This window comes from Pleurodeles waltl, chromosome 1_2 (genome assembly GCF_031143425.1).
Source record: "Pleurodeles waltl isolate 20211129_DDA chromosome 1_2, aPleWal1.hap1.20221129, whole genome shotgun sequence".
Taxonomy (NCBI): Eukaryota; Metazoa; Chordata; class Amphibia; order Caudata; family Salamandridae; genus Pleurodeles; species Pleurodeles waltl.
Genome location: NC_090437.1, coordinates 767607869 through 767632445, shown reverse-complemented (window position 1 = coordinate 767632445; position 24577 = coordinate 767607869). Strand labels below are relative to the sequence as shown.

The following is a 24577-nucleotide window of genomic DNA, read 5'->3' as shown; positions in this document are numbered from 1 at the left end:
AACAACAAGAAGTCACATTTTATGCTACATCTTTAAAACATTAAGGGTCATCATCAAAGTCTTCTGGAATTACCTCTATTTGATCACATATCACCATGATATTGAACTCAGCTGGAAACTGCAATGCCATCAATTAGTTATTCAAATGGAAACAGATCTAGAAGGGCCTCAATAGTACAAAGTAAGCTACTGCCATCTTTCTCACCCCTCTATGAACTATTATGAAGTACAATACCTATTCTGTCCTCCTCAAACATGCATTCTTAACAAACATAACATAGTCAATTCTACCCAATATTCTCCCTTCCACCAAATTAAACTGGTCTCTTAAAAAAGAAAGCACCCATTCCCCGCAACATAGTCAATGCATTAATTGCATAAAACATCTTTCTGAATACGTATGTAGTCATTCCACATTGAAAGAAGCTAACATCAATGTCATCCTAAAAGAGTATGATCCAGGTTTGGACCACATTGCATTACTAAAAACAACCAAGCATCTAAGAAGTTTCATCATACATCTCGACCCCTGCTTAATCTCACGGCCACATAGGATACAATGGCCATCAATCCCAAGTCAACATCCTCTTATCACACAAGGAATTAAACAGCTGAGTATTACACTGGTTATTTTATCACTATAACCAATATCAACTAGTCCTAACAGGCAACTCCAGATCCCACCACCACTGCTAATTTGAAATGTACCCTAAATAATGATACACAGTTATAGCATCCATCATACATAGAAAAAGGACTCTAAACAAAAGTACAATCTTCCATCAGAAATAGAACAGGCAAGGCACAGGGAAACACCATTGTGAAGCTGTAGCAGGGTTTACCATTTGGCACTCTGGGTCTACTTTTACAGTTCTATGTCACCTTAAAAGTTTGTTCAGAGATCTCCCAAGAGAAGTTCATAAATAATATTGCCAAAGAAAAACATTAAGGATTTGAAGTGTGGGTGTGGCATGAGAACAAAGGAGCCAAGCACAACAACAGAGAGAGAGAAGAACAATTATGAAAATGAGAATGAAAATGGAGCAAGAGGAATACATTTGGTGAGTTAGTATAAGAAAAAGACAAAATAATAAAAGCAAGAAAAACCTAGATTTTGAGTCCAGCTGCATGCACTTTTCTCAGATCAGCCTGGCAGGTTTGTCTCAATTCACTTGTGGTCTTGGGATGCAAATAATCCTAAGTCACAGTTTTTCAGCGATGGTAGGAGAAACCCAGCATGGGGTGTCAGGTTCTTCAGAAGAGTACTTGAGGGTCAGGACTCACTCCAGCAGAGGTCATCTGCAGGGTCCAGGGCTGGTCCAGCTGGAACAGGTGAGCTGGAAGTCTTCGGGAAAGGCTTCTTTGAGCTTGTTGTACCTTTTAGCTTGAACAGGAGGTTAGCCTTATGACCTGGGAGCTCGCTTCTTTGTCCTGGGTACAAGAGGGAGCAGGTCCTGTCCTTCAGTACTCTTCTCAGGTCAGCAGGTTCAGTCCTCTTCTGATCTTCCCCAGGTGAATTAGTACTCAAGGAGAGCACTGGGAAAAACACATTTATGCCTGGCACCAGGCTGTGGGTGGGCGTGACTCCTGACCCCTCCCTAACTAATAGGGTAAATGTTCCCAGGGGTTAACTATCTAAGGTATCTACTTTTGCAGAATTTCCTGAGTTCCCTAATGGAAACAATCTAACAGTGACCATCTTTGCCTAAATCCAAGTTAGTAAATTTCTTCTCCCCTTGTGTAAAGCATGTGTGCTGACCTCAGAAGTGTGTCCGAAAATGTAAAACCTGTCCACCTTTGTCACTTCAAGCCAGTTATGAGGCAGCTCCCTCACCACTGGCATTGGTGCCTGGCTGAGAGGGGAAATGAAGAGGTGGCTCACGCAGGTATCATATGACATCTAAATTTGACAGGGGAGACACCTTTGAAGTTAATCAAGTTCCTGGGCACTACCCACATGGTCACGTTGTCAAATTAACAGAAACACCTCCCACACCCATGCCTTTGTCTCCGCTCTTGGAGAAGTTTTCATACTTCATTCAGGCTTGATGACTCAGATGGCTGCATCTGGAGGCTACTGCATATTAGTCGCTAGAGACTTTACTCAGTGAAAAGGTAACTTTCTAAAAGCATTTAAGTTGATAGCCCAATACTCGTAATACGGCTGGTGGTAAATCCGTCACTTTACCGTCACTTTTGGGACGGATTAACACCTCCTCCAAAGTTGTAATCAGGCCCTATCTGAAATTTTTTTTGGAAAAAAGGAAGAACAAATACAAGAATGGATGAAGGGATTAAGGACCCCCACACTCTCCCTTTTTGTATATATAGGGACGCAAAGACCCTCCCAATTACGTGCTGAGATCTGATTTGCTACCAACACTTTAACAAGGAAGTATTGGCAGCTATGTTGGGACTTGGCAGCTGAGTCCCAGCATAAAAAGCATTACAAAAATGAAAGGGGCCAGTTTAGGGTCACCCTGACCCCTTAGCTCTGGTGCTGGGGTCCCCCAGAGCAAAAAAGCTTTTTTTCAAAAACAATTTCAGTGTGAGACGCGGCAGATCCACTGAAAAGGAAAAAAAAAAAAACAAGCACCTGTTTAAAAGCTGCCCCTGGGTGGGCCAGGTCCTGGGGCATTGACATTTTGAATGTGGGGAGGGTACGCCCAACAACCCTGCAGCCCTGGGGACCCCCACCTCCCCAGGGCTAATGTGTCATCAAATGTGGGGGGATCAGCTGTCCCCCCCTGCAGCCCTGGGTACCGCCACTTCCCCGGGGCAAATATAAATGAAATGTGGGGCAGCCCGCTCTCCCCCCTGAAGCCCCAGGAGCCGCCACCTCCGCAGGGCTAATATCTCATTAAATGCAGCGGGCTGCCCTGTCTCCATGTAGCCCCAGGAACTGCCACCTCCCTGGCGCTTTGAACAAAATGAATGCAGGGGTTATGCTCCCCCCCACAGCCTCAGGGACCACCACCTGCCTGGGGCTGTTTAGGTTGGATGGGGCTCCCCTCGAGGAGCCAATGATGGCCCTGTGAAACTGCCACCTTCCTGTGCCGCCTCATCCTATGTCCTGATGTGCACACCCCCCGGGACATAGCTAATAGCTCTGACTTGGCAGGAGCTTTGACAACTCCCACCAAGTCAGAGCAAACATTCCGGTTCCAGCAAGTGAGAGCTGTAAAACAGGTCTCACTAGCTGGAAGCAGAGGTTTCTTCTGTTTCCCTGGCAGCAGACAAGCGGGCAGGGAAATAGACAAAACTATTGCTCTCACAGAAAGGAAGCTGCAGCTTTAGCAGCTCCCTCTCTGTGATAGCAATGCTGGAACCTGCAAGAGGGGGGGAGCCAGCTGGGACCGTGAGGGCCTTCAGGCTGCACCCGTGTTCCCCAACCATTTTGACTGGGTGCCCCAGATTACATGGCCGGGCTCTGGGGAATGAGGTCCCTGGGGCTGAGATCGGCCCGGGGGGGGGGGCACACAGCCCCACTCACACAAAAAAATTAATATATTAACACCAGGTCTGGGGGGATGGGGTCCCAGGGGCTAAGAATTAGCCAGGCAAGGGGGACAGTGAGGTTGGGTTGTTATAGGGTGTTCATCACTGGTGGCTGGATTAACGTATAGTAATAAAAAAGACTTTATGTTAAATAAAAAACATCAACATTCACTGATAAAATTAAAGGTTTCAGGGACGTTATAGTTACAAAACAGAATTTAAAAAACCATAGCAATTCACTTAAAACACCAACGGTTACAGGGACGTTTTAGTTAGGCTCACATTTTAAACATACAAAACCATAGAAAATCACCTGTTATAGTTATCTCAAGAAACTATAACTTTTGCCCTAAGGTAACTATAACTAACGCCCTCGCCACAAATTAAAAACTCATGACATCTTTGATAAGATAATTGATAATTTGAATGTAATATTTGCAGTAACATTTTTCATGAAAAAACTGCATGACAGGGGCTCAAGTTATAGTTACCTCAAGGCACAAGTTATAGTTACTTGAGATGAAAGGATACTGTTCCTAACAGAGAAGATCCTAGAAGGCTATGCACTCACTTAGGTCAAACAGTAGGGAAATTGCTCCCTTAATTTTTTGTGCCCTCACACATCCCAAAAGTGATGTCATGCTTCATAATCGAGCTGCTCCTCATAGGTCCTGCGGGTCCTACAAAGGCTCCTCTGTTAAAGTGACCGTTCGTGGGGCTCATAGGACATTTTGTTAGAGGCCATATTGTGAAGCCTATAAGTGTGAGGGTGTCCTAAAATGTGAGGAGAATTGGATCTACCGCATTTCTTCAGGACCACAAGTGAAAAAAAGTTCCCTAGTTAGAAATTACAAATGTCAATGGGGTGGTACGCTAATGGTTATCTCTGCAAGTGTAACAAGTGACCTCTGTTAATGTTCAGTCCTACAAAATGAAACTAATTTGATAATACAATTCAGAAACTTCTGACATGTGTGAATCCAGCCTTAAAGAGAAAAAAGAAAAAAAGGAAAGAAAAACTAAATGAGATTACAAGATAATCTACACAGCGCATGTCAATTTATGTTAACATGCTGTCCGTTACTGTACTGAAACAATATCCCATTAGTAACTCCTGAATGGGAGCAACATTTATAGCCAGAAATGTCCAGGGTCTCTGAATGAGTAGTGTCCCAAGATGCCCTTGGGTCCCTTGCTCACTGTGCCACTGGATTCAAGCTAGCCTGGCTGATGAAGGGTGATATCCCGAAACCGGTCCCAGGATGCATGTTTCCGATCCAGGAAGGACCTGGCCTGGAGGTTTGTGCTGGAGTGTTCCCATGGGGAACAGGATGAAGACTGATTTGCATGGTGGCATGGTGAGCAAAGCCCGGATCTGTGATTGAGGGTGAGTTGTTGTAAGATTTCTGTACTCCGTCTATCATCCTTTTTTGTTGCTAAAGTTGCCGTAAGTGGGAAGGGTATGCCCTGATGTGTATGCCCTGATATAGGTGCCACTGGATTCAAGCTAGCCTGGCTGATGAAGGGTGATACCCTGAAACAGGTCCCAGGATGCTTGTTTCCAGTCTGGGGAGGACCTGGCCTGACATTTTGGGCTTGACTATTCATGGGGAACAGGGTCAAGACTGATTTGTATATGGCTGGGTCCAAACTGGGGTGGCATGGTGAGCATAAAAATGATGGATTTAACCCAGATCTGTTACTAGGGGTGAGTGGTTGAAACGTTTCAGCATTCTGTCCATCATCTTTCTGTGTTGCTAAAGTTGCCCTAAGTGGGGAGGGTATGCCCAGACGTGGGTCCCTGGCTCACTGTGCCACTGGATTCACATGATTCAAGCTAGCCTGCCTCATGAAGGGTGATACCCTGAAAACAGTCCCAGGATGCTTGTTTCTGGTCCTGGGAGGACCTGGCCTGGCAGTTAGGGCTGGACTCTTTCCATGGGGAACAGGGTCAAGACTGATTTTCATATAGCTTGGTCCAAACTGGGGTGGCATGTTGAGCAAATGAACAATGGATTAAACCCAGATCTGTGACTGGGGGTGAGTGGTTGAAAAGTTTCAGCACTCGGTCCATTATCCTTTTGTGTTGCCCATGTAGAGATAAGCCAGGATCAGAACGAAGGTGCTGCCCATTGATGTACCCTGGATCTGATGGTATATCTGTGACTTGTATTGGAAAATGTTATTTTTCAGCACCAAAGTGGTGCACTCCATGATGAAGTCAACAGGAGTATTGGAAGTCCAAGAGCCTCCCCTGAGTAGGAATTCCACTGTGTCAAGGGTAGCATCTTGTGGGATGTTTGTGTACAGGGCCTCCAGTTCCACGTTCACTTGGAGGTCAACCTGTTGTAGATGTTTTGTCTCCTCAATCAAGTTGAGGACAATCCGGGTGTCTTTCAGAAACAATGCTATCTGTTGAACTAATAGCTGAAAGAATTGATCACAGAACCTACTTAAAGGTTCTAGGAGCGAGCCAATATCAGATACAATTGGTCTGCCTGGGGCAGAATTCAGTATTTTGTGCATCTTGGATAACCCATAAAAGTAAGGAACCCTGGGGGATTTGTTCTTTAAAAATTTGGCCTCATTCTCTGACATCCAGTCCTGTGACTCCGCCTCTGTCACCGTACATTGAATGTGTTTTGACAAAGCCTCAATAGGATCGGTCTTTAAAGGACTGTAGTAAGTCTTGTCCGCTAGTTGACAAAGACACTTTTGATCATTATCAGAAGAATTCATCACGACAATAGTGCTGCTACTGTCGCTGGTATGATGATGATTCAAGTGTCATCCTTCAGGGTGTTGATAGCAGTCTGTAAAATAGAGGATACGATGTCAAAGGGTCTTGGCCTCCTCACCTCAGATGATTCCTTTAGAACCACCTTCTCAAAAGTGAGTATCTCACTTGGCATCATAGCAGCATTTGGAGTGAATCTGAAGGTAGGTGTGAAGCCTGAGTCCTCAGATGTGGGTGTAGTCTTGTCATAAAAGAATGCTTGTAATCGAATATTGCAAAAGAACTGATGTAGTTCACTGGTCAAGCGAAACAGGTCTTCACGGGGAGTTGGTACAAATCGCAGACCTTTACACGAGACCTCGATCTCAGTCTCTTTAAGGGTCCTGTCAGATAGATTAACAACTATTTTCTCCTGGTAGTCTGACTCCTGGTTCTCATTTGGGTCTCTTCTTGTTGCCACCAAAGTTGTTTGTTTCCTCCTCTTCTTCAACCTCTGCCTCTGGCCCAGCCTCTGCCTAACAAAGGTTGTGGACCAGAATGTGGAAAATATGGCTCCACAGGTGGAATGGTATTTGAAAGCCTGGGTGCCACATATGCATGGAACCAGGGTGAATTTGCATAAGATAGCCCAAAAGAGATGGTGATGGTGGTACCTATCTCCCAGGACTGTGACTGCTTCCCCATCTATCTCCACTCGCAGTGCTACTAGATGAGCAGGAGGTTCCACAAGAAGTGGTAGAACCGTCGTCTGATGATGAATCCCCTCTAACTGGTTTGTAATCTTCTGTCTGATGATGAATCCCCTCTTACTTGTTTTTAATCTTCCGTAGCATAGGGATAAACCTTCTCTTTGTCAAATTTCTTGATATCCTTCTGCAATTTAGAATTGTTTTGTTGCATGAGATAAACGTTATGTTCACTCATCTGATTGTTGATCTCTGCCAGTCATGATTTAAAAGCTGTTAGAGAGAGAGAGAAATATATATAGAGAGAGAGAGATATGTAGTAGGTAGTTACAGTTAGGTCTGCCTTTCCATAGATGGACTGTTTTTTGGTTTGGTAAAAACTTTGGCTCTGTTTGATGAGTCTTCATGCAAATCTTTCCAAAATAAAAAGTTATCCAACTGAGCTCCTTCCCGATTTGGCATGATATGTCAAGCGTGGGCTGAGAAAAAATGTGGCACCCAAAACATAATTTCCCCATGCATTTTCCACAGACTGCTTTAGACACGGCTACAGCAAAAACTACTGAAAGGAATTACACCAAATTCGTCAGGAAGCTAGATCTTGGTCTGCAGATTGTGCTTTTTATGATTTGATGTAAATCCGTTCAGAAGATTTTGAGAAATTAAGGGTCAGAAATGATTGTATATTTGGACAGCTGGGCTTATGGGAGTCCTGCGGGGGTCCTGCGGGAGCACAAATTAAAAAACCGAGGCCCGTGATTAGTCAATAGGCCTGTTTTTCCCATATGCCTTTGCACAGGAGTGGGAGGCTCCTGTGAATCTCGCAAGTGCTCTGATTAGCTTGCTGTAGGTATGTTAGAAAGAAATGGTAGCCATTACTGTTTACTGTGAAACATTTGAGGTGTTGTGGAAATCAAATACAAAAGCTATGGAAGGGGGCAGCAGGCATGCTGCCCCCCTAGATTTAGGAATAACTACTATGAACAAAATACATGTATATTGTTTTTAGTAAATTGTTACAATTTCCCTAGACTCTTTGAAGATCATGAATAGTAAAAAGGGATAGATGAGTTCTCAATACAGTCCATGAGCAAGAATGTATATTGTGGTCATTGCTTTTAAGAGAAAGTATGTAAGAGATAAGTACTGTGATGAGTAGAGCGTTCCTGTTTTGAATTTCTTTTTTCATCTTGCAAGACTCTCACGAGATCGTGAACAGTGGAAAGGAGTAGGTGAGTTTTGAATACACTGCAGTATGCAAACTTGCTACTGTAGAAAGGAGAAATACTGGAGATGGTATTTGTACCAGTGTAGAATTTACACCTATTGGCTTCGTAAAAGTTGTGAGTAGAGTATAGTCTCTTCCCACACCCTGCTATGCACATCCATATTCAGAAAGAGGGTTGTTAGCAGGGTGGACAGTCATTGGACAGAGCATATTGTGTACACCTATTATCCGAGAGAGAGGCTAGTCTCTCGCCACACACCCTACTATGCACACTGTCATCAGAGACAGAGTTTTTGACAGAAGATACCAATCCGTGTTAACAGCCTAATATGCACACTTGCTATCTGAGAGAGCGGTCTGACAGGAGAGGCTAGTCTATGTACATGCCCTTTTAAGCACAGCCATCATCTGAGACAGGTCTGTCAGAAGAGGCTGGTCCATGTATACACTCTACCAAGCACACCTGTTATTTGAGACAGAAGTCTCACTGGAGGGACCAATCAGTCTCCATACAGCCTACTATGCACACCCATCATCTGAGAGAGAGGTCTGGAAGGAGACACACACACTACTATGCAAAGTCATCATCTGAGATAGAGGTCCAATAGAAGAGGGCAGTCCATGTATACACCCAAATAAGTATACCTGTGATCGGAGAGAGAAGACTTGGTGAAGAGGCAATCTCTCTCCGTACACCCTTCTATGTAAACCTGCCATCTGAGAGTGAGGTTCAGAAGGAGAGGGCAGTCTATGTATTATGCACTCCACTCATCTGAGAAAGACGTGTAGAACAAGAGGGCAGACCATGCAGACACCCTTCTGTGCACATCTTTCATGTAAGAGAGATACCCTAGTACGCATATCTTTCATGTAAGAGAGAGGTCTGAGGGAAGAGACCAGTCTCTCCTCACAACTCAGTAAGGACATCCAAGAGAGGGGTCTCACAGGAGAGTCCAGGCCTTTCCTACATACTACTACATGTACCTGTCATCTGAGACAGAGGTCTGTGTGGAGAGGCTAGTCTCTCCTCACACCCTGCTATACATAACTGTCATGTAAGAGATAGGTCTCAGTGGAGAATACTCCATCCCACATGCTACTATTTCTGTACAATTTTGTTCCGATTCCATGAGACTCTCATGAGAGTAGCTCACAAGCTTCAGGGAGTTAAACTTTCTGCATGGACCCATGCAATCTTGCAAGAGGCTTGTGAGACCTGTGAGGAAATTACTAAGCCGGCCCCAAGGTGTTTTATGAACATGTGAGCCTCTCAAGAGACCTGCATGAAAAATTTCTAGGCTTGCCACACAGTGTTTTATGATCCCAGGAGAGTCTCACAAGATCGTATGAAGGGAAGTAAAAAAAAAGACCAATGCTCAACCAATAGTTACCATTCTTATTGTATGGTTGAAGAAATGCTGTGACGTGATTGGGTGAAACAGGGATAACTGATTGTCTGAGTTGTCTGAGTGACTGAATGTAGAACTGAAACAAACTGGTGTCTTCAGCTCTGTTCAAGAAACTGATCTAAGTTCAGGTAATTAGAAATATTCTTTATGAACTTTGTTGACAAGTGTTAGTAAGTGCACTACTTTTCATAAATGTATTCAATCCAAGGTTTAGTGAGTGAAAAGCTGTTTGTAGATGTGCATGTTTATTAACATTGGTTTTGAGAGGTAGACTTTAGATTGAGGTGAGATATCACCAAGTATTGGATGCTGTGTTAAAAAATGAAATGTTCAATTAGTATGTATTTGTAAGTAAAATAAGCTGTATTTTTGAAATTATAAAACAAAGTATCTGCAGTCCATTAATGCAAGGCCTAGAGTTTTTATGAACCTTACTGTGCACTTATTATACCCCTATGAAATATTGCTATTTCTAGAGTAAAACACTGTACTTAGTGTTAAGAAAGGTATGTAAGGAGGAATAGGTTACACTGAAAATTGTTATGGAACTATATTCATGTTAGAACTTAATTGTGGATGAAAATGCAGTGTCTTAGTAGTGGATTTTCTTTAAAAGAAAAGAATATTCTGTTAGTGGTGCAGTAACTATAAATATGTGACAGCGGGTGGAAAATGTAGAAATCTTTAGAGAATATAGTGATGGACATTGTTCTAAATGTCTGATCAGTATTTAACTTTATATTTTTGATTATTTTGACTTTTTTTAAGAGAGAAAATAGAAAACAGAAGCTCTGAAAATCAGAATTACCACGTCACACAATATATGGAGGAATAAAACAAAAATTGTTGACTTTTGAAGAAGAATGGAACAGTAACTGTGGAAAGTCAGGAAAGAAATGTAATTGCAGGACGTATGTTATTTTTACTGCCTACAGTGATATTTATACCCTTGGACAGTCTTGTTCTGCGTAGCACTACTCTACTTGTTTTTTTATGACAAAATGAACTGTATACTTAAGCAGCAAAAAGGTTTTTTATTTATAGAAGGAGGGTTGTTACCTGCTTGAGCATTGAATACCTGGTCAGGCACTGTGTCACCAGTTTCAACAGGTAAGGACACCCCTAATGAGTTATCAAGCTGTGCAGCACGGGTTAAGTCATCCCGCTAAAAGTGCTGAGGGTGCATAGCCCTCAAATGCCGCCACACTCCTGTGGTACTCATAGTGTATTTCTTGTTCTAGCTGTGCCTGCTGATCTCTGTTTGGTATTTTTTACCAATGAGTAGAGATAAATTGTGTGAGAAAACAGGGCTGATTGCGGGGCCTGCTAACTTTTTGCCCCAATTTTTACTTTTTGCTGGTGTTTTCCTGAAACTAGTGGTGTCCTGGGTACTGTCATCCCTTTGCTCTGTGTAAATGAGTATGCAAATTTGGCTAATTATAATTGTCTATGTCAACCTACCTATAAGTCCCTAGTGTACGGTAAGGCATGTAGGTTTAGGGACCCTAGCCTAGGTAGTGCCCCCAGAGATGCACTGCTAAGGTACCTAGTGTCATTGTAAAGGCAGGCCTGCCTTGCTGGCTGCTTTTAAGCTAAAGTTATTTGCAAATTCAACTTTGGAAGTAAAAGCACTTCAAAAGTCTTAAACAACCTTAATTTTTACATGTACGTCAGCCCTAAGGTGTGTCCTAAGAGCCCCTAGGGTTGGATGCCATGTAACTATCAGCAGGGACTTATAAAAACTGTTTTATAATCCCTGGTGAGGTAAAATAGATGAATAGTTTTTTCTCTCACTGTAGTGAATGTCCTCCATCAGCTCATAAGAGCCAGATATCTTAAGTTTAGTATCAAATTAATTGTTAGAGTAAATCCCACTTATTGCTATTAATGGATTTATATAACTAGTTCAGGTAAAGAGTTTTAAAACTCTACCTGGATGTTCCCAACTTCAGCTCTGCAGTGCCCTTCTCTGATTGGCCAGCCTCTTGTAGCCTGGCCAGGCTGCCTTGATAAGGTGTGAAGTGGCCTGTGCTGAACACAAAGGATGTGCCTGGGGGAGGAGACCTGCCTTAGCAGATGGTGAAACAGGATTGGGGCAAAGCAGCCAAAGTGGTCTTCAAAGGCAAGGAATGGCCTGAACTCTGGACTTTGTCCCTGTTCAGTGTGAACTTTTTTAGCTCTTTGAGTGCTAGGTACTTCTTTGCGCTAGAAAACTAATTCTTTAAAAATTCATGTCTCCGGTTACTCGTATTCAATTTTAATAGTCATCTTAAAGATAAAAGTTAAATCTATTTTTAGAAATTGATTTTTGATTTTTATTGTGTTTTTTGTTTTACTTATTCACTGTTTTGTGATTTTTAAATGCTTTACACACTTGTCTCCTAAGTTAAGCCTTGTCGCTCATTTCCAAGCTAGCAAGGGTTGAGCTGGGTTTAATTTATTGAGACCTAACTGGACCTAAGTGGGGGTTAGTGGCCTATTGCTAGGTATAGGAACTTACGTGCCCCCTACCAATAATCCACTTTCCAATAACGAGTTTGTAAAGTCTGCTGTTTTTACTATTGTTGTTATAGTTTATTAATGTTGTTATTGTTTGTTAGGCTGCCAACTGTTTTTTAAATAAAATGTTTAAAGCTACTACTGATTTCTTTCCTTGATAGCTTTTAAAAATTTGAAAATTAATACAGACTTCTAATGTTGACTTAAAGTAGAAGGTCATTATCCATGAAATCTAACTGCTCTACTGCATGTACATATATGTTTATGACACTATGGAGAGGTTAGTGATTTTTACCACTGTAGAATAAAGATTTGTATACAAGAGACAGGCTTTGGTACAGAGGTCAATGCATTCTTATAGTATGCTACACACTGCTGTCTACTGGTGGAGGGGGCAGTTCTTTTGCACATTTTAGTATATATGCTTGTCACTCTGGAGAGACGATTCAGTGCAGAGCTCTGTCTTTGTGTACACCATACTACACATGCCTGCCCCATAAGGAGATGTCTGAGAGAGAGGTGAGGGTGTCTTTTCATTAAGATGTGCACCCTAGTTGTGCAAGACACAGTTGTCAACAGAGAGGATACTCCATTTTACACTCTACAAATGACATTCTTTATCATGAAGAGAGGTATTAACAGAAACAGCAGTCTGCACCACCTTGTATTTTGCACATATTTTACTTTGCTGAGAGGGCAGTATGTTTTAAAATCATGGTCTCCATAGTTGTTATGGAAGATATACTTATCGGCATAAAGATAATTTCAACTGCATACTTTACTCATACTTCTTTCATAATGGGGAGTAGTATGAACACAAAGGTAGATCACTTTTCACACCCTAGTTTTCACAAGCAGTATCCTAGAGACACATCACAGGAGAGAGGCCAGTCTCTCTACACACCATACTAGAATCATCATGCAAGTGTCTTGCCTCAGGAAGCAGAGCAGTTTCTCACCACAGATTACTATACATATCTGTCACCATGAGAATAGTTGTGATTAGATAGATACATTTCTGTCAAACCCTATTTGAGAGACATCTCTTACCCTGGTAAGATGTGTTAGCAGAGAGATGACTTCTTTCCCACACAGCACTATATATTGCTGTTGCTCTAAGGAGAAGCTTGAGGACAGATTATATTATATTGTACTGTATATCCAAGTTGTTCAGGAAATAGGTGTTAGTGCAGAAGACAGTATTTCCTTACACACTATTATACATATCATATATATGGGGACAGCTGTGAGAGGATAGGGAAATCTATTCCCACACGCTAATACATATGGTTATTTCCCTGAGGAGGGGTGTCTGTGGGGAAGCTAGTACTCGTTATACTCAGTATGGAATAGTGAGATCTTACATGTGAGGTGAGTACGATCCAAACCTACCATGTTTAATATTTAGCCTGGGAAAGGTGTGAATGGAGAGGCAGTGTCTCTTTACACCATACTTTACACAACAATTATCTTCATGCACGTTCTCAATGGAGAGGGCAATGTCTCCCCATAGTCTAGTAGTGGGGATTGTAAGAAGTAAATATTATAATGAAGGAAAATGTAAGTTCTTCCTCTAACTTTTTTTACAATCTTGTGAGAGTCTCAGGGGAGCAGAAAAAAGGGGGGGGTAGCGACAATCTGGTGTATATAAATTATACCTACTACAACAGGATATGTTCAGTGAAAATGAGAATTCTATTATAAAAGTTCACTCTCTTGAAACTCTTGCAAGAGTAAAGCAGCAAAACTGTGCCCTTGAAGTATACACGGAAGACTGTGCGTCTGGCTCTCACAAGAGGCCATCAAGAGACAACCATGCTATGAGAGCAACATGGCTCTCGCAAGTGTCTGGTGAGAGTCATGAAGAAGAAAAAAAGTGGTACATAGTACAAAGAACCTAGATAATTAAAGTATAGGGAAGCTCTAAAAAATAGTTTTTTTAAGTAACATTTTCAACAACTGTATTTGTGTGTGTTTTTAACATTTCTTGACTTTTTTGTACTTTAAAGAAGGGATAAAACAAAAACAAGGAACTGAGGGTGAAGAAACAGTATCTTCTTTAAAAAAGGAGATAAATGTAGAAAATATGCTTAAAAAACTACTGCCTAGGAGGGCATTTATGATCCTGGACAACCCTTTCCTGTGTTTCCCTGCTTGCCTCAGAAGAAAAAATAATCTCCTTGCTTAACAGTAAAAAAATGCTTTGTAAAGATATGTTGAGTTGTTATCTGCTTGCGCTGTGAGTACCTGGGCAGCCACACTGTCACCAGGTTGGGAAGATGTGGATGCCCGAAAGGAGTTATCAAGGTTTGTAGCAAGGGCTAACTCAGCCCGAGCAAGGCGTTCAGGGTGGTTAACTCTCAAATGTCACCACATTCCAGTATTACTCGTGGAATATTGCTTGTTCCAGTTCCCGCTGCTGAACTATTTTTGGCATGTGTTACAAATTACATATTTGGCAGACACTTATTTCCCACCAGGCCTCATTGGAAAAAATTGCCAGACCAAGGGCTCCCTGGGGGACTGAGGTAGCTGACTTCCAGGAACATGATGACATTGTGATTATAGAAATTCAGCAAAGTCAGAGAGGTAGCCAAAAAGGTGTAATCAGAGAAAAACCTAATAGGCAAATGATGTGATAAGGAAGGAATCTTTCTTTGCTAAAAAAGACATCCATATGAACTAATCACAATCCTTCCTTGGGATGTTTTTCCTCTCTTGGGCATTTCGCAGTAACTTGCAAGTGGCTTGCAAGATCGTAAAATAGGCAGCTTTCTTATCATCTCAAATGCAACAATACATTAACTGATTTTGTACTTTGAACAGCACTTATCTTGTCTTACTTTTTTCACCACAACAAAAATACACTGCTATGAATTTAATTCCAAATGTATGATCTTGCGAGTTGATACCAAGAGCCAGACAGAGAGTAGAGCTCCCTCATAGTGGATACAGGGGATTGTGTGTTCGTCTCCCGTAATCATCTTGCGAGAGCCTTAAGATTGCAAGCAAAATAATTAATACAAAATACATGCTCTTCTAACTTTTTTTTATTAAACATTAGCATTCATTAATGACTGGCTAGGTGAAAAAGAACTCAGTACAACATAATAAAACAACATTTATAACTCTGCAATCTCACAAGCCTCTAGCAAGAGTGATCACACATGCCAAATATAGATAGTACATAGTGAAAATGCATAGTTTGAGGAATAGGAAAAATTGATCAGTGTCCTTTTGAAATATAAATATGAAGTTTATGTAAAAATGCATATCAAAACTATAAAAAATGGGCTGGGAATATTTCTGTATATTTGATTTACAAAAACTTAAAAATTTAACATTCTCTGCACAAACATTGTTAAAGGCTGATTATGACCTTAGTGGAAGGGGTACTCCATCACAAACGTAACTGATGTCCCATCCGCTGTATTGCAAGCTCCATTATATCATATAACTTGTAAAATGGCGTGCGGGATATCCCTCACGTTTGTGATGGAGTATCCCAGTCACCAAGGTCATAATCAGGCCCTTAGGCGGTCATTGTGACTGCGGCGGTCGCCGCCCGCCATGCGGTCACCGCCGAATGGCCGCTCCGCGGTCAGGAGACCACGGATGCCATTCTGGCTTTCCCGCTGGGCCGGCGGGCGACCGCCAAAAGGCTGCCCGCCGGCCCAGCGGGAAAGCCCCTGCAACGAGGAAGCCGGCTCCGAATGGAGCCGGCGGAGTTGCAGGGGGTGCGACGGGTGCAGTGGCACCCGTCGCGATTTTCACTGTCTGCAAAGCAGACAGTGAAAATCTGTATGGGGCCCTGTTAGGGGGCCCCACGACACCCGTTCCCGCCATCCTGGTTCTGGCGGCAGCGCCGCCATGGAGGATTCCCTGGGCCAGGGGAAAACCGGTGGGAAACCGCTGGTTCCCCTTTTCTGACCGCGGCTTTACCGCCGCGGTCAGAATAGCCCTGGAAGCACCGCCAGCCTGTTGGCGGTGCTTCCGCTGCCCTCCGCCCTGGCGGTCAGAGACCGCCAGGGTTGGAATGAGGGCCTTAGAGTCTATGTATTTTTAAATATATCTTGATTTTTTTTTTAACCCCTGCAATTCACTGAAAAAAACAAAGTTTAAAGTAATGTTATAGTTCGGTGAAAAAAAAATATGAGTTTTCGATTAAAAAAATAACTTTAGAAATTCACTGAACTTAAAATAGTGTTATAGTTAGGTGAATTTTTTCCTGACAATATTAACATTTTAAATGAAAAAAAAAACAGAAATTCACCAATTATAGATAGCAGCACAAACTATAACTTGTGGGCCACCAAGCACTGCTTGTGGCCTCACATAGACATCAGTGATGATATATTCTATGACAACATTTATACCATCACTGAGGACATCACAACGTATACATTTATGAAAAGCGTAAAGCTGGTGTTAGGGTACCCAAAGGCTATTTTTTAAAATGTATTAGCTGTTCTTTATGAGAAATGAATGCATTTAGCCAAAATATAAATTTTGCATTTGGAAATAAATGTTTCTTATTTTTTTCAGAAAATGGCAATTTCATGTTTGGAGACAGAAATACTCAATTGCTTAATATACTTTATTAAAAAATAATTAAAGTTGATTCAAGGGGTCAGATCTAGTGTCAGAGGCACTTGCTGCCAGGGTTTTTATTACATGATTCATGTGGTGGTGCTTCATCTTATATTAGGTACAGCCTTTACTGGCTGTATCATATGTACTGATGTGTGATGCCAGGTCCCGCAATATTAGTGTAATCCTAAGGAAATGCAGTGTACCTGAACTTGTAACATGACTACAAACTGAACAGTGGCTCTTGATTCTGATCTTGCGAGATTTGTCCATCCTTAGAGATAGCTGCGCATAATGTGTCATTGTTTCACCCTGTCCCATCCAGGTAGGTTCACAGAGATAATATAATACTGCAAAGGTGAAAATGGAAGGAGAACCAAGCACAAATAAAGGAAATTGAAATATATTAGTCAAATCTTGAATGGTATGAGGCATGTCAGATTCCACATTTGACTGTGTATGCAATTAGAATGAAAGTGGACTTTAAAATGTTCCATTCTGCTACTATTTTCACCATGCCGACTGGTGGGAGAGGTGGAGAGAAGGAAGTTACATCCCAAAAACCTCACTGAGGATGAGACATTTCTGCCATGTTGGAAATAGCACAGCACCTCATTTTTTCAAACGTTTCATGGGGAAGAGTGTCTCCTAAACCTCTTAAGCAAAGTGCCAGTAAGCAGATTAGATTGGATTAGTTCTGGTTGCAGTACCCCCCCCCCACTTTGTGCCTGGTTTTGTGATGCAACTTTGACGGAAGTGCACTGGGTTCCTGCTAACCAAGTCCCCAGTGCCAATGTTCCTTCCCCAAAATAAGACACCTGGGGCCAGATGTAGGAAAATTGCAAATTGCGACTTGCAATTTGCGAGTCCTTCCGACTCGCAAATTGCAAGTCGCAATTTGCAATGCAGAACGGTGTCTCAGACACCGTCTGCGAGTCGGTATGGGGTCGCTGAGACCCACCTCATTAATATTAATGAGGTGGGTCGCAAATTGCGGCCCCATACCGACTATAGGCACTCGCAAACATGGAAGCCTGCTGTAGTCAGCAGACCTCCATGTTCGTGACTGCTTTTAAATAAAGCAGTTTTTTTTTTTTTAAGTGTAGCCCGTTTTCCTTAAAGGAAAATGAGCGGCACTTAAAAAAAAAAACCGAAACCTTTCGTTTCGGTATTTTTTCAGGGCAGGTAGTGGTCCCTTGGACCACTACCTGCCCTGAAAAAATAGTTTTGGGTCCATTCACAAAGGGGAAGGAGTCCCATGGGGACCCCTTCCAATTTGAGAGTGGGTTACCATCCACTTCAAGTGGATGGTAACTGCGACACCATTTGCGACCGCATATGCGGTCGCAAATGGTATTGCATACCACTACGAATCGCAAATAGGAAGGGAACACCCCTTCCTATTTGTGATTCTGAAATGCATTTTGCGAGTCGGTCCCGACTCGCAAAATGCATTTCTGCATTGGAAACACGCATTTGCGAGTCGCAAACAGCAGATTTTGCCGTTTGCGACTCGCAAAGTGTTTCTTGCATCTGGCCCCTGGTCACCCCTTTAGCACCTCGAGAAGTCCCTAGTAAATGGTCCCGTAGGTACCTAGGGCATGGGTACTGAAGAGGGCCCCTAGTAGCTACAGCACAACTTGTGCTCCTCTAATGGGCCTGACATTGACTTTATGCAGACTGCCATTGCAGGCTGCATGCCAAGGTGCTCACAAAAAGTGAAAACACAACCTAGCACACATTCTGTGTACCACCCCTATCACTGGCCTTACAGCCCTAAGGCAGGGTGCATTTTATTACTTGTGTGGACAAATATGCCCCTGCTATGTTGTTGTCAAATTCATGGACATAGTAAGTGTGCAGTGAAGACAATTTAAATACATATGCTGGACACTAGTTAATACAAGTTCCTCAGCTTCATGATGGCTTCACTGGAACTAAGGATGTTTGGAATCAAGCATCTCATATTAATAAACCCTCACGGATTCCTGTGATGGATTTATTAATACATGCACCCAGAGGGCACCTAAGAGGCCCCCTGAAAACAAACCAACCACTGGTGAGCTCACTTACCAGTTCTGGCTAGTCTTCCACCAACAGATGAGAATCTGGCCCTCCAGGGTGACAGTGTTCGCTCTCTGGAGGTCAGAGATAAAAGCCTGTTCGATCAAGGGTGTGGATCACCCCTCCCCACCGGATGACCTGCATTCCCGGGCAGGGAGCTTCAAAGAAGCCCACTTGCCTTTGGTGTGCAGATCTTGCCTCGCCCACAGTAAGATGACAGTCCCCCGCCCCAGGGCCCATCTGGCACCCGGACAGGAAGAAATATAAGCTATGCAGGAGGCCTGTTACATTTCCAGACTGGGAAAACCCTAGGGTGACCAGGCTGAACTGGACATGACTTAGGAAATTCAGCTATCTTGTGTGTAGTGGAATTTAGGAACTCTGGACTGGGTGATGCACGCTCCCCACAGGAAGTGGTCATCTAAGGGATGTAGTGACACCAAGGGTAAGTTGCCCATTTTCTACTACCCTTCACTCCCCTTAAGGCCCCCTAATTTGAGTATTCAGGGGACCCCCTCATACCAGAACCTCAGATCTTCCGTGGACACCTAAGAAGGAATCGACAAGAAGCCTGCTGAACCTGAGAACTGAGGAGCATGACTGACTTGGCGCCAACCTGGCCTGCCTGTTGCACCCAACTCTTGAAGAGCAACTGACCTATCCTTGTGCTGCACCCTCCAAGAAACTGGGAGGGCTACCAATGCTTTGCACATTACCAGGAAGAACTCCTTTTGAGTAGAGGACCTGCTCCTCTACATCTGCAAGCACCAAAAAGAACTGAGAGGACCAGGATCAATAGGAACCCAATGCCGGACATCATCACTGCACCCGAGCCACCTAGCTCGAGCTGAAGTGGGAAAACGGTGTTAGTGTGGTCTCCAGGCCTTTTCAGAGATGAAGCCCACCCGGAGTTCCCCCACTGTAAACTTATAAATGGCATCTGCAGCCTGTTTCAGCAAACTGCCCTGCAACCCGGATTGACCAGGGGATAGAAACCAGAAGCCTCAGGGCACCTCTGCACCTACCTAATCTGGACTGAGGAGAAGAGAACCAAGGGTGTGACCATGTCTCCCAACCTTGTGAGACCTGAGTCTACTTGTTGAATTGGTTGGACTGGACACCTAAGCCACGACTGCAGATTGTTTTTGGAGCCCCACCTCCCGCAACCGCGAGAAAACCTAGCACTGGGCCCGATGCTGAAGACACCACTGCACTGAGCCCCACAGCCTGAGAAGTGGACTGACGGTGTCCCCGCATGCTGGTCACCTCAAGGTTCGAACTTTCATGTGAGTTCTCCTGGCTGACCTTCCCTACATCAACTTTGTGACTGAACCGTTCCCGATTGAAGTGAATAGGACACCTGATGCTGTAATACACCTCTGCACACGGAAGCACCAGAGCCTCCCCAGGTGACCTGTTACTGTGGCCTTTTACCCTGCCCCAGTGGAGAAGTGTGGCACAATGGTTAGAGCGGCAGACCCTGAAGCAGAGATCTGGCCCGGGACAGGGTTTCAGTTCCTGCGTCGGCGGGTCTTGGGTTCAATTCCCTTGGACCAGCTAATTTTCATCTCAGTGCCTAATCTAATTAATGGGTCCCACTCTGTAACTCTGGGCAGTAGCTTGCTTGATCTCCACAAAGGCCCTCACAGCACTTGGATGCCTCGCTTCACCTTGGCGCAGACCAGGAGTTGGTGCCTCACAGGGAAAAGCCAGAGGGGTTCCACAGTGGAATGCATACAGCGCCTTGAGACCCTAACGGGTGAGTAGTGCGCTATACATGTGAAGTTTACAGTTTTATACTCACACTAAGTTTTGGTAAACAGTCCGGTAAGTCGCTGTGAAGTGTCCAAATGCAGTACGTTTTTCCCCATAGGGAAAAATTGCACAGTTAACTTTAAATCAATATCTCTAATAGTTCTTACCTGTTTCCGGTGATCTTGGTAGCAAAGTTTATATAAAAGTAGGTGTTATTTTTTATAAATTGAAGTCGGATTTCTTTATTGAGTGTGTGTCACACTGTGTGAGTGTGTGCCGGACATGCTTAGAACTACCCTCTGTTATGCCTAACTGCTCGACCACTCTTCCCAAAAATAGGGAATTAGGGATTTCATTTGTTCCTCTGTGACACCTCTGAGGGATTACTTGGACTCTTTGCACAGATTACCTCCTTTGGGTCCACTTTAGAGAGAGTCAACTTCCTATAGGCAACATGTTATAAATTGAGGGAGAATATATTTCTATATGAACTTATTAGTAGTGCTTCATTTGTCAAAAATTGTGTGCTGGTAACCTAAAGCTCTGCACAGAAACCCCCAGCCAAGCCCACCCCAAGCCTCTTTAATCCACAGCCAAACACGCCCAGGCTCTTTGTCTCTCTCTTGCAGGTTCCTGCTTTCTCCTTTTGTGATGTTTATAGTCTATCTCTACCTCCAGTTTTTTGTTTGTGTATTTTTCTCTCTCTGGAAATATCCGATTAGGAAAAGTGCCTGTCCCCAAAAGTGAGAGCCGGTGCCCCCCAATGGCAGCCACCAACTAAAATTAAACACTGCTTATTGGTTAAGAAATGTTCTGTAAGCCTTACTAAATGTTCCAAGCTAGTTTGCTTTGTTGACTTGCTCAGAGCCAAACAGGTCGATGTTGAAATAAGGGGATCTTTTATTATTCTGGCTAGTTCCTTGCATATCGATCAGCCCTGGAACTACCCTGTCAACCAGAATTTGGAGTAGATGGCAGACAGACTTCATAATTGCATGAGCAAGATTAACACATGGATGAGCCATAATTGGCTTAAAATGAATGGAGAAAAAACTGAAATTATTTTCTTTGCTTTAGACACTAATTTATGGAGCTCCCATTGGTGGCCGTAGTCTCGCAGTGAGTGTCCAGTCCTGACCTCAATGGCCCGAAATCTCAGAATTTTATTTTATAAGACTCTTTTGAGTCTTTGAGTCAGTAAATGTTGTTACTGGTCCCTGAAAATGCTCGAGAAAATCTTTCCTTTTCTTCAGGAGGAACTCAGAATCACAGTGATTTTAGCCTTAGTTATCTCTAAACGTGACTTCTACAATGCTCTGATGTTAAATATCAGCACAGGCTCCCTTTCTAGATTACAGCTGATTCAGGATGTCCCGGCTCGCCTTGTTCTGGATCTCCTGCGCTCAGCATCTGCCAGTAGCAGCTTGAGGCAGCTGCACTGGTTACAGGTGGAAAAGCATATTATTTTTAAGACACTCTGCCTCACACACAAAGCTCTCCACTTGGAAGACTGTAAATATCTTGGCTCTTCCTTGCAGCAATATTCACCTTGTCGTCCTCTCAGATCTTCTGCTCCTAATCTTATTTCGGTGCCCTGCTGTTGAAAGGCTAGATGGGGGGACAAAGCCTTTTCAGTGGTAGCGGCGAAACTCTGGAACTCTCTACTGCTGTACATTAGGAAGCGGCTACAAACTTGGATCTTTCCTAATTAGGGAGGATGCTTTTTGGTAGTCACATTGATCTTCTTTGTTCGTACTAGGGCTCCCCCGGGGCTCCCCCGACATCACTCACTCCTTAGCGCTTCGATGCTACGGCCGTAATGCACTCTATAAATACAATACAATACCCTTTACACAAAGAATAGGAAAACTGCTGTCAGTAGCATTGTAAACACAGAATGTAGGTGTGTTCCAGCTATGAAAGCTTCTATCCAAAGTAATGACAGCATTTCATGTATTTTCACTGAATAACAATAAAATGAGGAGGTCGGCTCATTTCTCTTTCACTGCCTCAGTGCTCAGGGGACTAGCTCAACTCCCCAAGCACCAAGACAGATGGGAGAGGTATCAATAGACAGGAGAGAATCTCTCCTTTATAATGGTACCACTCACTAGTGGATCCCTGCTCGGGGATCACTGCTGGAGGGTGATCCCCAAGCAGAGATGCACCCATTGGGCACCAGCCCCTTCGGCAAGGGCTTTTGCTCCGTCGGTGTATTTTGGGCATATTCAGTCTTTCTCCCCACCCCCGGTGCAGATGGGGCAGTAGCCCCTGATTATCCCCCCCCCCACCCCCCCCAGGGGAGCAGAAAGCCCACTAGAAATCAGGGATTTATTTTTTTATATAATTCTCCGGGTGGGGGCTGCCCTAAATGGCCATTGTAATTCCTCCACCCCTCCCAAAAATGAGTAAATTATTTCTGCTCCCCTGGCAAGCAGACTGTGGCAATATGCTCCCATCTGACCACCCCCCTGGGTAGACAGAAAGCCAAACTGTTACCAGGGATTTTTGTTGGTGTTGTAGGGGTAGGGGCTGCCCAGAAAGGGCATGGCAATGCCCCTACCCCACCAAAATAAGTGGACACACTCTTTCTGCATCCCCTGGAGGCAGATGGGAATTATTAATTCTGATCTTCCCCCCAGGGTAGGCAGGCACCAGGGAAGCATTTTACAAAAAATAGAGGGATGGGGCTGCCTACCACGATGGGCATAGTTATGCCCCCCACCCCAACTGAAGGGGACAACTGTCTTTACATCCCCCCGGCGGACTAAAGCATCTCATCCCAATGGCAAGCAAGCAGACATTTGACTCTTTTGGGTTTTGATATTATGTATAGGTGAAGAGAGCTTGGCTAACTCCCATAATCATCTTGCAATGGTGAGCGGCTACACTTTTTCTACTTGAGTACACTGCCACCTGGAAAAACCTACCAGCCCAGACACTTCTGACAACTAAACATCTGAGGGGGTCCAGGGTGGCATGCTTTGCATGGACACCACACCAGTTTCTTACCAACAATGCCCTGCAAACCTCCAACTTTGCCTGAAAACTCACCTTTTCCCTACATTTCTGGGATGGAAACCTCTGGAATCCACAAACAAAATTCCTACCACCCAGCATTGCCCCATCTGTACTGATAAAAACTCTGTCCCGCTTGTGTGGGTACCCAAAGCAGAGTCAGCCTGAAAAAGTATGAAGAAAAACTGCCCTTTCAGATCCTCTGTGGTTCCCCCTCAATTTCTACATGTTTTTGGCCCTTCTCTCTCTTAAACACTTGGCCCACCTACACAAGTGAGGTATGATTTTTATCAGGAGACCAAGGGGACTGCTGAGTGGTAGAAAAGTTGAGGCTCCCCTCGGATTCCAGATCTTTCCATCACAGAAATGTGAGGAACATTTGTTTTTGAGACAAATTTCGAGGTTTGCAAGGGATTCTGGGTAACAGAACCTGGTGTGAGACACACAAGTCACCCCATCCTGGATTCCCCTGGGTTTTTAGTTTTAAAAAATGTACAGGTTTGCTAGGTTTCATTAGGTGCCGGCTGAGGCAGGGCCCAAAAATCACAGCTACCCACTCCAAAAGCAGGTCAGTTTTCGTGAAAAATGTTGATGTATCCATGTTGTATTTTGGGCCATTTCCTGTCACGGGCACTAGGCCTACCCACACAAGTGAGGTGCCATTTTCATCAGAAGATATAGGAGAATGCTAGGTGGAAGGACTTTTGTGGTTCTGTGCAGATTCCAGAACTTTCCATCACAGAAATATAGGGGAGCGTGTTTTTTTTGGTCATAGTTTGAGGTTTTCAAGGGATTATGGGTATAACACCCCGGAGTGAGCCACACAAGGCACCCCACCGTGGATTCCCCTAGGTAGCTAGTTTTCAGAAATGTATAGGTATGCTAGGTCTCCCCAGGTGCCAGCTGAGGTAGGTTCCAAAAATCACAGCTACCAACTTTGCAAAAAGCAGGTCAGTTTTGTATGGAAAAATTTGATGTATCCATGTTGCGTTTTGGGCTGTTTCCTGATGCAGGCACTAAGCCTACCCACACAAGTAATGTACCATTTTTTCAGTAGAATTAGGGGAACAAAGAATAGTACAATATTTGTAGT

General features: G+C 43.7%; 1 long non-coding RNA gene across 4 annotated transcripts in view; it reads left to right on the top strand.

Moving 5' to 3' along the window:
• The window catches only part of LOC138304053 (uncharacterized), a 112274-nt gene that overhangs the window by 79087 nt on the left and 8610 nt on the right, over window positions 1-24577 (top strand). For 2 of the 4 annotated variants that reach the window (XR_011205487.1, XR_011205486.1), the window contains one exon: window positions 10327-12280. This is a non-coding gene — a long non-coding RNA (uncharacterized lncRNA). Of the gene's footprint in view, window positions 1-10326; window positions 12281-24577 lie in introns of those variants that run through there. The other 2 variants (XR_011205490.1, XR_011205489.1) reach the window with 2 other exon arrangements.